We start from the raw sequence: 14,819 nt of genomic DNA, 5'->3' as shown, positions 1-14,819 counted from the left end.
GTCATAAAATCAGCTCATAGATAGCGCAGTACTCCCAGCTGTCGAAAAAAGGCTCCAGCCTTGAGAGAGCTTTGGAAACAGTAGCAAACTTTTTAGGGGGGTCCTGGTTTTAAGGACCCCACAAACATTGAGTGCATAACTTGAATACACTCATTAGAGGAGAGTTGCTGCAGTCTTGCATCCCCACCCCATGCTTCCGGCAGTTCTTTGGTGGCGCACCTGCCATACTGGGGCCACCACAAGTAGAAAAACATAAGTAAATTGCAGATCCTCACAGGGCATTATGGGGTGCTCCTCCAGGAGCCGTGAATACTTAATGAGTGGCTCTCCCACTGTTCAGAGGAAAGCCACTGCTTTGTTTTTGCCATGCGGTCTCTCACCACACGGCTTCTCCTTCTGCTTTTTTGTTCTTTTTGGGGAAAAGCTAGTTCCAACTATGCCCCCCTTGCCTCGTCATGCTGGGAGCCGATGAGGGAGCACACTCCTCCATGCCCTTCTGGGTTCTCCACCTCATGCAGTTGAGGGGGCCGGTAGCATTTCTATCCCTGCCCACGCCTGGGGGAAGGGTGCAGCTTTCTGTGGTGGCCATCTCGCTCCCTCCAGACATGGACATGGAGAGTGGGGTAAAGTCACAACCATTAGGCCATTGGGGAGGGGCACAACATTGCTCCCCCATCCTCCTTCTGTTTTTGGGGCTATTGATGGTTTCCCGGTCCAACCTTTGAGCATAAACCGCCCGGGGATGGGGTTCCCTAGGACAGTAGCATGTCCAGGGAGGGTGTCACATGCACGTCCCCTCACTGAATAAATTGAATAAATAAATCTTGCACTGATCTCCGAGCTCTGGCCCACCTTTGGGATATTTTCAGAAAAGAGTGGTGGAGCACAATGCACTTTGTCAGAAGAAGAAAGGTCAAAAGTCACCAAACTTTAAGATGCCTTAATTCAGGCCCTGTTGGGTTGATGTTGATGACCTTTTACTCTTGTTAAGCTCTATCTGTAAGGGGCAGTTGCAGCAGACCTCGTCCCCTTCAAAGTGGTGTAGGTTTCAGAGAGCTGGTTATCCTGACTCCCTGCACCAGCCTTCCTCCTGATCTTTGTCTCTGGATGCAGAAGACCAGTGCTTTACCTCAACTGATCCTCAGGAAGTGTAAGGGGTCAACCTCTCTGGACCTTGGGGGGACCTGCTGGTCATGGGGTCAGCTGAAGAGAGACCTCAATCCTTTGTGGGGATCCGGGGGTTCAGCAGCACAGCAAAACAACCAAGGAAGAGAGAGTATCCCCTTTGTGCAAATGTTTTGAAAGGGGAGTGGATGGTTTCAAAAGACAGGGCTCCCTGGCCAAACCGAGGGTGCCACATCACCTCTCCTCCCCTGTCCCAACCTTCCTGCACAGCATGCTGGGACAGTCTAAGTTCAAATTGGCATCATCCAGGAGTCACTAGTCACATCTCCTCTGGGACCTCAGCTCTTCCCTTCGCTTGAATCACTGCCAGAGCCTTTCTCATCAGGTTTTCAAGGGGGTGCCTCCCACCTGTGTGGGTTCTATAAGTCTGATCTCCTCCTTTGTTTAGTGGGCTTGTACAGGCCCATTGCTGGGACAGTTGATTGATTGATGCAGATCCTTCACCCCCCCTTTCCTCCTCAGGAGCTGAATGAAGCACTGTGAATTGCTCTCTTTGTGTGTGGAGGCCTTTGTTCCTGCTGCTGGAGAGAAATGTAATTAACCATGCACAGCTAAAGTCCTTGGCTCTACTCCTTAACCAGAGCCAGATAAATATGACAATTGTGCATGACCCACAAATGGTATAGATGTTTTTTTGGTACTTGCAGAATTGATTTTCCTGCAGACATTACACCCCAATCTAATACATCACTGGTCTCTGTAGGCCAATGGGAAGCAATACTGCACTCTAAGGCAGTCTTCTCCCTATTTGTATAGTAAAGTATCACTACAGACAAAACAGTAAATCACACTGACTTTCCTATTAGTGTACACTAACATTATAAAGCCTACTCCAGGTCAATATCTAATCCTGCAGCTTTCCCTCTGCACCAGGCTACCTGTGCACCATTACCTAGAGGGGCATGACTGAAGTAGCCCATGTATAACCAGCCAAGTGCCCCTTCTCTTTGTTCCATCTCAGCGGCATTATCTTAAAAGACGGACACTGGCGGTAAACACTCACATCCATTTATAATGTGATTACTGTGTGTGAGGCACATGTAGTGGGACTCGCCACAGTAAAAAGTCCAAAATTGGGTGATCCACAAAGCACATAAAAACGGGCATGCTGTGTGGGCAGAATCTAATTGCAACAGGTGTGTACTCTGAAAGCTCCGTGGTACTAGTTGTCAGCTCAGATCTTCAGACTCTGCATGCCAAAAGGTAACATAAGCTGTGCCAATTCACCTCACCATACTACTGTAACCACATACAATAACAATGCCTTCTTTCCACAATTTCTGCTATGTTTGGCATGTCCTACTTCCCAAACACAGACTATTTGTTTTTGCCAGTGCTTTTACACATCTATAAATAAGCACTTGGCAAAAAGTATTAGCAAAGCTAAACGATTGGGTAATGCCAATAAAAAAGTGAGATCTATTGTCTGTTCTTGTTTGACAGTGGAGTTGCTTTATTGAAATACACACCTTTGTTATTGATTTCGGGTTTGGGAAACCTATTTGGCCTTTACAGCCCCTAAATCATTTGAAATTGATGTTGTCTTATACCTGTGACTTGAATTTTGAAAAAGGATATGTGAATTGTTTTTTATATATAAAACATATTCTCTTTAAAAACGATATAGTCAACACAATTATCACATTGAGAAGCCATGTTTTTCTAAACATCAATTATATTTATGAAATACAAAATAAAATACATTTCATAAACCTTATGTTTAAAAAAAGATACCGGTTAAAGTAAACGTTTTATCATTTCAGTGTACTGATGAAGTTTGCCAGCCCTTGGCAAAGCAGAATCATTCTCTGTGACAATCTGGATGTAAAAGAACTAATTTTTCTGTTTGATTTAATTGATCATAAAAGTGTCTTTTAAATGATATAATGTTTAATTTAAGTATTCTTGAAATAGTAGCAGTAAAAGTAGTCTCTCTTGAAGCACATTCTCTAAAATATATGAAACCATAAAATGAAGATGCCAGGGTTTTTAATGAGAATGTTGCATTCATCACACTTTCTTTGATGTCTCCTAATATAGGCCTGCCTGTGCCTTCATAGTATGTGGAATTCTACTGGTACGTTCACAGGCAGAGATAATAATAAAAAAGAGCAAAGCTATTTTAATCTCAGCTTCACATGCTCGAAGATTTATTTGCAAAGGGATCCAAGCCGCGGAATTAATTGCTGGTATCACTCACTACTTTTAACTTCTTTATGCTTTGTTATTTGAAGCAAATTGGCTGATGATACCATCATGCCAAGCAGTTCTTCTGGAACAAATCAGAAAGCTTGTAAAGATATTCTCCACGCCAGGTTTTCCTGAATACGATCAAAGAGCATAACATGATGGTAAGGAATGGTACTTGAAAAAACAGGCTGTAGTAAAACTGGATAAAACGATAATAAATTTGTGCTTTATTAGGAGTGATAAAAACGTTCACCTTATTAATGATTGAATATGAAAGGCACCTGCAGTTTTATTGATAAAAGGGTTAATTTTGGAATTTGAATCTCATGTTCCATCATTACACTCTTTGGTATTTCTTTCTAGTTCACACTATTAGAAAAGAAGGCATTGTACTGTGGTCATGGCTTAGTGATCAGGGTGAATTTTGAATTCTACTCTTTGGCAGGTTTTCACTAGGCCTGAGCGAAATAGGTATCACACAAGCTTCATGCAGAAACATTTACATGTCTGCATGTTTCTGAAGTGAGTGTCGTGTGTATAGTAATGGTGTACATACTAATCTCCTTAGGTCGCTAGACCTAGTCTGTATAAGAGTAAGACGTGCAACATAAATATTTATTGACTGCCTGTGTATACAGATATGTCACACTTCTGCCACTGTCACGAGAACCTTTGACTTATCAATTTGCAAAGTGGCGGGTAAAAACTATGTGTCTCATGATATAAACACAAGCTCAGAATTTTACAGACTCTCGATCCCTTTAAAACTAAGAAACCTTCAATTAACAAGGGCACGCCTTAGTTGGGTTGTCTAGAACTACTTATGACAGCACTTTTCACCATTATGTGAAGTCTGTCTGTTCACCACACCAAGATGCACAATCTATCAATCAATCAATCAATCAGGGAATTGTAAGCGCGCTACTCACCCGTGAGGTTCTCAAGGCGCTGAGGGGGGTAGTATGCCACTCCGTTCAGCCGTGTACCACTCCGTTCAGCCGAAGAGACAGGTCTTCAGGGTCTTCCTGAAGGTGTTCAGGGAGGGGCGCGTCTGCTGTCTGCCTGTAGCTCCTTCCAGGTCTTGGCTGCGATGTGAGAGCATGATCTTCTGCCTGATCTGGCACTGAAGATGCACGGGGTTTCAGCCAGTGCGAGGTTGGATAAATGCAGGTTTCATTTAAGTACGTGGAAGTTTATTCTGTGGTTGAGGTATTTGGGTCTGTTGTTGTGCAGGCATTTGTAGGCGTGAGTGAGGATCTTGAAGGTGACTCTCTTCTCCAAGGGGAGCCAGTGGAGTCTCCACAGGTGTTGGCTGATGTGTTCATGCCAGGGGATGCCGAGGACGGAGCTGGCCGCGGTCTTCTGTATTGTTTGCAGTTTGCCGAGTAGGGACTTGTTGATGCTGGCGTAGAGTGTGTTGCCATAGTCTAGCTTGCTGGTGATGAGTGCATGGGTGACGGTTTTCCTCGATTTGGGGGGGGGACCATTTGGAGGTCTTTCGAAGGATGCGGAGGGTGTTGATTGAAGCAGCTGGAGGTGACGGCGTTGACTTGTCGGTTCATGGAGGGTGATGAATTGAGTTCGATGCCGAGGTTCTTGGTATGGTCTGAGGAGGTAGGTGGGTGTCCGAGGGCAGTGGTCCACCAGGTGTTGTCCCATGCTGAAGGGGTGGTTCAAAGGACGAGGACTTCTGTCTTCTCGGTGTTGAGTTTCAGGCAGCTGTTGGTCATCCAGACTGCCACTCTGGAAGTTGAGTTTTGTGGCCGTGGGGTCTTTGGTGAGGGAGAGGATGAGCTGGGTGTCGTCGGCATAGGATACAATGTTGAGGCTGTGTTGTCGGACGATGTCTGCGAAGGGGGCCATGTAGATGTTGAAGAGGGTCGGGCTCAGAGATTACCCCTGTGGGACTCCTCAGGTGATGTCCGTGGGGGCAGAGAGGAAGGGCGGTAGTCTTATCCTCTGGCTTCTTCTGGTGAGGAACGAGCGGATCCAGCCTAGGGCAGTTCCTTGTATGCCAGCTTTGTGTAGTCTGGTGATTAGTGTGTGATGAGAGGCGGTGTCGAACTCTGCAGACAGGTCGAGGAGGATGAGGGCCGCAGCATGGCCCTGGTCCAGGAGGATGCAGATGTTATCTGTGGCAGCGGGTAGGGCGGTCTCTGTGCTGTGGTTGACTCGGAATCCAGATTGGGAAGGGCTGAGGACAGCGTGCTCTTCGATGAATTGTGTCAGCTCCCTGTTGACTGTCTTCTCTGCCACTTTGGCTGCGAAGGGGAGAAGCGAGGTGAGCTGGTAGTTTTTGAGGTCGGTGGGGTCGGCCGTGGGCTTCATGAGCTGGTGTCTGACTTTGACACGCTTCCAGTCGTCTGGGTAGGTGCTTGTTTTGAAGGTGGTGTTGATGGTGTGTTGCAGTTGGGGTGCGATGGTGTCTGTGTCTTTGTTGTAGATGTGCGGGGGCCAGGGGTCAGTGGGGTCCCCCGAGTGGATGCCTTTCAGTGGATGCCGCGGCAGTGTTCATGGTCATGATTTGTCTCCATTCGGAGATGGTGGGCTGGCTGGTGTCTCGGGGAGGCGGGTGGCTGGCTGAGGTGTCTTGTGGGTGGTCGGTGAAGTTGTCGTAGAGTGTTCTGATCTTGAGGTGGAAGTAGGTTCCGAGCTTGTCGCAGAGGTCTTGGGACGGGGTGATGTCTGTGGCTTCGCTGCGTGGGTTGGTGAATTCCTGGATCACGTTGAAGAGTTCCTTGGAGTTGGTGGAGTTGGTGAGGATTTTGTTGTGGATGAAGTCCCTTTTGGTCATTCTGATTTGGTTGTAGTAGTCCGTCATGGAGTCCTTGGAGGTGGAGTAGCTGTTGGTTGTCTTGGTATTCCGTCAGTTCTTTTCCAGGTGTCTGCAGGTGTGCCTGGCCTCTTGGAGGTCGGTGGTGAACCAGGCGGCTTTTCTGGGGTGTTGCTTGCTGGGGTTGCGTAGCGGGTGAGTTTGTTTGTGCAGTTGGAGATCCACATGTGGAGTTCCCTGGCTGCAGTGTTTGCATTGGATGCCCAGGTGTGGTTGTCTCGGGAGAGGGTGGAGTTCAGTTGCTAATCGGTGACCTTGCTCCAGTTCCTTTGAGGTGGGCATGGGGCTGGTTTAGGTGCTTTGGGTTTATTGATGGTGAAGTGGAGGCAGTGATGGTCGGTCCAAGGTGGTTGTGTTGTGTGGCTGAAGTGGACGTTGTTTCCTGCAGCGAAGAGGGGGTCGAGGATGTGCCCTGCCCTGTGTGTCAGTGTGTTGCTGAGTTAGTTTAGTTCGATGTTGGCGGGGTTGTCACGGAGGATGGTGGAGTTGGGGTCACTGGGGTAGCCGAGGTGGAAGTTGAGGTCACCAATGAGTATGTAGCTCGTTGATGTGATGGCGTGGGGTGCGACAAAGTCGGTGATGGTGGTGGTGAAGGGTGTCCAGGGGCCTTGGGGTCTGTAGATGAGTGTCCCACGGAGCGTGGTCTTAGGGCTGGTCTTGATCTGGAAATGCAGGTGTTCGGCGGAGTGGAAGGTTTCGCTGGAGGTGGAGAGGTGGAGGGTGCTTTTGTGGGATATGGTGAGGCCTCCTCCTGGATGGTTGGGGTGGTCCTTCCTCTGGATCTTGTAGGCGTCCAGGATGGTGGTGTTGATGTCGGGGGATGAGGCGGCGTTGGTCCAGGTCTCTGTGAAGAAGGTGACGTTGGACGAGAGAGAGTCGAATAGGTTCCAGATTTCCGTGGCGTGTTTGTGTACGGAGCGTACATTGAGGAGGATGCAGCTGAGGGTGTCGTCGGTGCTGGTGTTGGTGGTGTTGAGGGTCGGGTTGGTGGTGAATGTCCGGTGGCTGCAGAGGCAGGAGAACAGGCCATGGGTCGTTTTTGGTGAGGCCTGTTGGCAGTCTGTGTGTCTTCCGGGGTTGAGTGCGAGGAGGGTGTTGGTGTCAAAGCGATGGATGGTTGGAGATCAAGGGTTCCTGGCGCTGGTCACAGTCGGGTTGCATACGGACGCGGATGGGCTTGCTTTAGGTGCGCCAGTGGCGTGCCCCCTGCACGCATTTGCTGCGCAACGGCGCATTGGCTGCCATTAAGTAGGGGAGGGGGGAGGGACTTGCAACTGGGTGGCGGATGCGGGGGATAGGGGGAGAGGTTTCCGCGGGAACACAACAGAAAATAGAGGGTGTGGCAAAAGCAGGGAGACAGAGATTAATACAGCAACAGACTTACATTAATTGAACAGCAATAGACATATATTAATTAAACAGCAACAGAATTACATTAATGAGACAGCAGCAGAATTACAGAGTTTACAGAAGCTACCAAAAGAAAACGGGAAGGAATTAGAATATCCGACCACCGGACCATGTCCAATTACTCAATACGAGTAAGCTCTGCCTTGGCTTTCCTTCAACCACCCTGCTCTCTCACTCCTCGTCCTCTCCTGACCCCCTTTCCTAACCTTCTCCCTTCTTTTGCAGCATCCCATATCCCTTGATGGAACTTTAGGATGCGCTAACCCGCACCTCGGTAAGCGATCCTCCCACGCACACCCTCCCTTCCCTCTCCCACTCCTAATTTCTCCTTTAACGCTCCACATTCCTCCTTTCAGTTATTTAGCACCCATTGTGGTTCCTGATTTATCTTCCCTCCACTTACGTTTGTGAATACCCAGCCGTGTTGGAATTATCACCGGCTCGCCGGTCAGTTCACCATACTTGATTCTACAGCACACAGAAGATTCCATCTCAGTTCTCACTCCCTTATCCTTCTTCCCCCTCCCCTTTATGCATATACTCACCCTTGCTCTTCTCCTTATCCCTCCTTTCTTTGCCAGCCCCACTTCATCGAAGCTTGCAGCTCTTTCAGGTACCTTCGTCCTTGTCACACCCCACCGTCCAGTTGGTCACGGTCCTGGCCTTATATGTGTACATTCCAATTTTCCAGCCCGCTACCATTCTCTCGTTCATTGCCACTTTCCTGGGCTTCTCCACGTGACTACTTTTAAATCTCAATGTCTCACTTAGCGCCTTATACTTTATCTTCGAACACCAGTGTCAGCTACCTAGCCTTTACTTCTATTTACATAATTGTGATAACATTAGTACACAACTGTTTAATTTTATGTCTGATTGTCATGAACACCTCTTTTGTTAAAATTGTGTATACCTTGCTGGTTGTCACCACCACCACACCTTTCACTAAGTGTCAGGATCATGTCACCTTTCTCCCCCCCTTTTCGTTGTTAGTTTGAATTACTTGCACTGCACGGAGTCACAGAATTATTGTTATTTAACTCTCACAGTCTTCCACCGTCACTACTCACTTACGGTTTCCATGTAAATGCGATATTGTACTTCCACATGACCGGCTGGTCATGCCGGATCATCCAAGCATCCACTTTACTTTAGATTTCCCAGTTTTTCTTTTTCATTTTATTCTTTGTACCCCCCCCCCAGCCCTGAAGAAGTCACAGGATCACTCCCATATGTGACGAAACACAAGTCGGCTGGTTTGCTATTTCGTTGTTACATTGATTAAACACATTCCAAATCATCCTTCTGGTGTGGACCACAGATTCTGTTTTGATACTGGACATCTCATTACTAGAAATTGACCCCAACTACGTGTGCCCGGGACATTGTTTCTCATTTATATTTGTGGGTTTCTGGACTCACATAGCTACGGGGGTTTTAAGGTGTTTTGTTCCCCCGACCTGGTAGCACCGTACATACACGTAGCTTAGCCAACACACGCAGAATTAGCTTGAGCGCCATTCTTCCTATCAAAACTAAAAAACCTTACACCGATACAAATTCAAATGTTACTGAAATCTCTGAGCTTCGAAGAAAAGTGCACCAAGAGAGGAAACATGGCGGCTATCTAGCTCACTCGTCAGGAGTGATCCTTCATAGGGGCACTGAATTATGGCAAGAGGAGGTCATCTTGGGGCATTCGGGGAGATGGAAGGAAGGGTAAGTGCAGCCACACAAAGCAACCAACAAACCTGTGTGATGGTGTGCACCCTTTCGTTCTGACCCGTGAGGCACATTCCCTATACAGAATTGCTTGGACATCCAAAGATAGGATCCCATAAGTGGCAGGAACAGTTACCCCCCCCCCCCCCCATTTGGAGAATATCTCGGATTACAGACATAATTTTGGACTGGAGAATAAGGCTGTAGTGTCCGTAATGCCCAGCACATTATTTCATGTGGATAACACTTTATTTGAGGCTGTAGGTGCCCTCAGATCCATGTGTGGAAGGGGCCACAAGCTAAAGGGAAGGGAGTCGGTAGGTTGGATTTGCTGGAACCAAGGGACAGAAGAGGGAAGTACACACTGAGGAGTCCCAAGAGATGCAAAAGGGTGTCAGGTTGGTGGAAGAGGAGACTGACAGTACACAAAAGCAGTGCCTCATATCTAAGAGAGGTGGGAGAACAGCTGTGAATAAAGATAAACGTGAAGTTAAAAGTGAAATTTTACTTACCCATATACAGGATCTCAAGCCAAGTGGAAGCCAGTCAAAGAGCCATACATAGTAGAACAAGCTCAAAATTACTCCAGCTCTAAGAACCTTTTTTAAAGTCCAACCAACAAACCCGGCAAGGAGAAAGGAGAAGCTTTGACTCACAAAATATCAAAACCAGAGGCGATGGCAAGCATAAGTCCCAAGTATGTCAAAAGACAGCATAGCTGGAGACCTCTAGCAAAGCAGTAGTTCACCAAGTCTTTTCAACCACCATAAACTAACTTATAAGACTGCAGAAAAAGGTAGTTTGCAAGCTGCAGCTTTGCAAGCCACGGTGTAAATAAGATGAACATTTGGCCATCATGATTATTCTCGAAATGCCTTAAAAATAGTGAAGGACAACATTCAATGCCCTGTTTTCCGACTTACAAGAAGATGTTAAATGATGAGAATAAACACAAAAAAATATTTCGGCAGAGATTGCTAAAGCAATATGTATAGCTATTCAAAGTTCGGGTACTGGTAGTCAGGATCGACTTCGACAGCCTCCATACAAAATGAGGCAGCCATATTAATGAATGAAATTTAAAATGCTACAGAAAAAGTTACAAGTGAGATAATAGATTTAGATGCTTTCATAGCTCAGCTAAATGAAGTAAAATGTGATATTTTCAAAAACATAACTGAATAAATTGACCATGGAATTCTGCATGACACTTCTGAATGTAACAGCACAAAGTTCAATACATAAGTAGTATAGAAGGCCCTTGAAAAAGATGTTGTGTTTAAGTGCGTACAACTTATGTTCACAAACAAACCACAGTAACCTTTAATGCAATGTCACTATGCCAAATGTACTGGTTACTCACATAGTAGGCATAACTTTTCATGGCTTTCTAATGTTGCCAGTAGAACAAGGCAACACACTAGAATACCATACGTTATCTGATAAGCTATGCCATGAAGTTTACAGATTCCTTTAAAAAACTGAACTGCTCATTATGAATAGGGGTGGGCGGAATTTGCGTAATCGCGTTACGCAAATCTCCGCGAAACGGTACAAAATCTCCGCGAGCATGCAGAAATTCCCTGAACACGCGGAATTGCGTGTTCGCGATACTTTTTTCCTGTTCACAGTTGCTGTTTGCGTGCTCGGGGAGAAATATCGTGCGAACACGAATTTTGAGAACGCGAACAAGAAAACATTTCGCGAAGTCGCGGAAAGCAGAATTTTGAGCAATTTCGCATTCTCCGCGGAACGCGAAATTACCGAAATTCCGCAAATTCCGCGAGCGGAACGGAATTTGCCGCCCAGGCCTAATTATGAATGAGGTGAGCATGATGGTAAACATGAAACTAGCTTTCATTCATCTCAGAAGGAAAGATGTTCCCATGACTGATTATGATGTACTGTTTGGAGGCAAACATGCTATAGTATTTGATTACATTCTTCAGTTGACTCCGATGAAATGACAGCTAATTTTGAACAAGTTATAACATTATGCAACTTGTAACTTTGTGGACATTTTTTAAAATGTAAACATTTGCTTAGATTTCTATATGCAGAATTTACTGAAAAATTGAGACAAGTTAAGGACAAGATATATGGCGATATGCATTGAAACGTTAAAATTGTAATTCTTACCAAACTTGGCAAACCAGCTCTAAAAGCAGAACACATTCCAATTTGCTCAGCAGTCTAAGGTCCTAATTTTGAGCTTTGTGGTCCGATGGACCACAAAACCCACGATGGTGGTGCAGCTATCGCAGTATTGGTGGCTGGACCGCCCTATAACAAGTTGGGCAGTCGGAGCGCCAAGGGACCGCTGCTGCCACCAGGCACCCATGATCCCTGTTGGTCTTGCAGCAGTTTGAGGCCGCTAATATGCTGGCAGTGCCACTGCATCACTGCAAAGAATATTGGGGGTTTACTCACCACCACAGTTTTCATGGCTGTGAGCCCACCATGAAAAGCGTGGCAGTGAGGAAACGGCCTCCCTGTTGCCTCTGCACCAGGGGATGCATGCAGATGGGGCACATGGTGGGCCCTCTCGTGTGCATGCAACCTCAGTTCCTGCAGTGCATGGACTTGAAGGTCCATGCCCTGTAGGAATGTGCAATGGCGTTCCCATTGTGGTGCCTTGCCAAAGCCCACATATGTATGAGCCTTAGCACTGCACCCCAGTGGGACAGTCACCGTAGGACTACCCAACCTGGATTTCCTGTTGCAATCTGGTGGGTGGTAACATTATGGCTTTAGTGGTGTGGCAGAGGGGCGCTGGCATGGCAGCCCGCTGCCACACTGCTAAAGTTATAATAAGGCCCTAATTACAGGTCTAAGTTTATGGAGTAATTGCTGGGCGATAGAAACAAAACTGTGAACCGATAGCAACATTGGATAAGGTGGCAAAATATAACCCAGCAATGCTGCAGCTGCAGAACCCGGACATTTTTCACTTTCGAGAGAATTGAACTTCAGGGAATTCATTTACCACTGTGGCAAAATGTTGTAAAGAAACAGGATGGATTAGAAAGGCCAGTTTCCTACACAGCTGATTTCGAAAAAAATGTTGAGTCTGTGTAGAAATTGCGGAGTATTTTTATGACACAATTTAATTGTAGAGTAATGTCTAGTAAATGTGGCAATAGGATGTATAATAGATGTCACCACATATCGAAACAGGTACTACTTTGAAAAACTTTTGGTTAAATTCAATCACATTGCTGAATCAACACTAATGGCACAATGCAGTGCAAGGTTCCTTCTTCTGAAAGAGCAATATGTACATAGAGAGAAGTTCCCTGTGGGTCTTTCTTTAGCTGTCAGGACCCAAAAATGGCCCACGTATAGATGTGGCTAGGGTGGACATTTGTCACAAAGTATTAAAAGAAAAAAAAAAAATATATATATATATATGTCATGTGTGGATACAATGTATGAAACTGATTCATTTTAGAACATGTACGGAGCCCCTGCTCTTCAACTTTGAGCATAGCTGGCATCACAATGTTTTCGCAAGAGTCACCGAAATATGTGAAATCAGTCTGTTGTCTGTGTTTATACTTGTAATCAAGCGTCATCAGTTCGTCCTTTATGTTTATCAATGAGCACTACAAATGGTGGTGGTAAACGGTGATTGTTAGGCTTGTAAAGGAGACCGTTGCGGTTGAAATGCGTTGACTTTGAAATACACTTTGACCCTTAAAGTGATCTTGGAGTGCGACTCTTTCTTGTGGATTAGTCTGTCACACAGGATTTTTCTACCTTTTACGACCGGGCTCCAGCACCCGGAAGTCACACTATATATATATATCTCTCTCTATATATCTCTCTCTCTCTCTCTCTCTCTATATATATATATATATATATATATATAAATTCACTTAAAAAACCATAGGTTTCACACATGTTATAGTTAGGTGGATATTTCATTCGTAAAAAACCAATGAAATTCCCCCGTTATAGTTAGTTCAGATAACTATAACTCGCGCGCCCGCAATCCACTGCTCATGACGTCACATATTACATCACTCATGACATGGTCAGTGGCATCACTCATGACATCACTGATGACATCATCCTTGTGATAGAGTGGCGGTCGCGCGAGTTATAGTTATCTGAACTAACTATAACGGGGGAATTTCATTGGTTTTTTACGAATGAAATATCCACCTAACTATAACATGTGTGAAACCTATGGTTTTTTAAGTGAATTTGCAAGGTTTTTTAAATGTTAATTCCTAACTATAACGTGTGTGAAAACTATGTTTTTTTAGTGAATTTGCAAGGTTTTTAAAATGCTAATTCCTAACTATAACGTGTGTGAAATCTATGGTTTTTTAAGTGAATTTGTAAGGTTTTTTAAATCCTTTTTTTTCTTTTTCTTTTTTCTTTTTCTTTTTTTTTTAAAACAATATGCTACCTATGTATATAATCATTGATTTACTGTATCCTGCAATATAGAAAGGTTCACCTTTTTTAAAAAAAATGGTTAGATATAGTTGAATAACATAGTTAATATCTTAATTCCTAACTATAACGTGTGTGAAAACTATGTTTTTTTAGTGAATTTGCAAGGTTTTTAAAATGCTAATTCCTAACTATAACGTGTGTGAAATCTATGGTTTTTTAAGTGAATTTGTAAGGTTTTTTAAATCCTTTTTTTTCTTTTTCTTTTTTCTTTTTCTTTTTTTTTTAAAACAATATGCTACCTATGTATATAATCATTGATTTACTGTATCCTGCAATATAGAAAGGTTCACCTTTTTTAAAAAAAATGGTTAGATATAGTTGAATAACATAGTTAATATCTTCTACAAACCTTTTTTTTTTTTTTTTAGAATTTTTTACCGTGCGCGTACGGTAAGCTTACCGTACGCGCACGGCACGGTTTATGTACGGTGCGCGTACGTAATGTTTATGCTCCGTGTGCACATGCGTACGTGATTTACGTACGCGTCCGTAATTCGCGTGCGATGCGTAAGCGCTTGCTCCCTATGCGCACGCGCTCGCGCACGTTACGCGGAACCGCCGTACGTGCGTGCGCGCGTACACGCATGCGCGCATGCTTCTAATGTGCGTGTGCGCGTGTCTCACGTACGCGCATGCGTACTTTTACCGTGCGCGTACGGTAAGCGTACGGAGCACGCACGGTAGGTCATGTGATCCAGAAACAACACTTTTCATTGGTTTAAACTTGTTTCATTTCCAGAAACTTCCAACACCACACCCATTCCCCTAATTACTGCTTGTGATTCCTTAGGAGAAGGAGCTGAATTGTCTTTGGGATACAGTGGCAGAGCAGCAGTCCTCTTCTGAGAGTGAGCAGGGCAGCAGCATCATTAGACAGAGAAGGAGGAAACAGAAGAATTATTTTGTTTGGGAGTATTTCACTTTTCCTGAGGGGCAGAAAAAGGTAAATGCTCCATAAGTCACCTGCTCACTTTGTGAGCGTGTCTTATCTAGAGGTAATCCAAGGAAGAAG

This window comes from Triturus cristatus, chromosome 2_1 (assembly GCF_964204655.1).
Source record: "Triturus cristatus chromosome 2_1, aTriCri1.1, whole genome shotgun sequence".
Classification (NCBI taxonomy): domain Eukaryota; kingdom Metazoa; phylum Chordata; class Amphibia; order Caudata; family Salamandridae; genus Triturus; species Triturus cristatus.
This window is presented reverse-complemented; position numbering follows the sequence as displayed.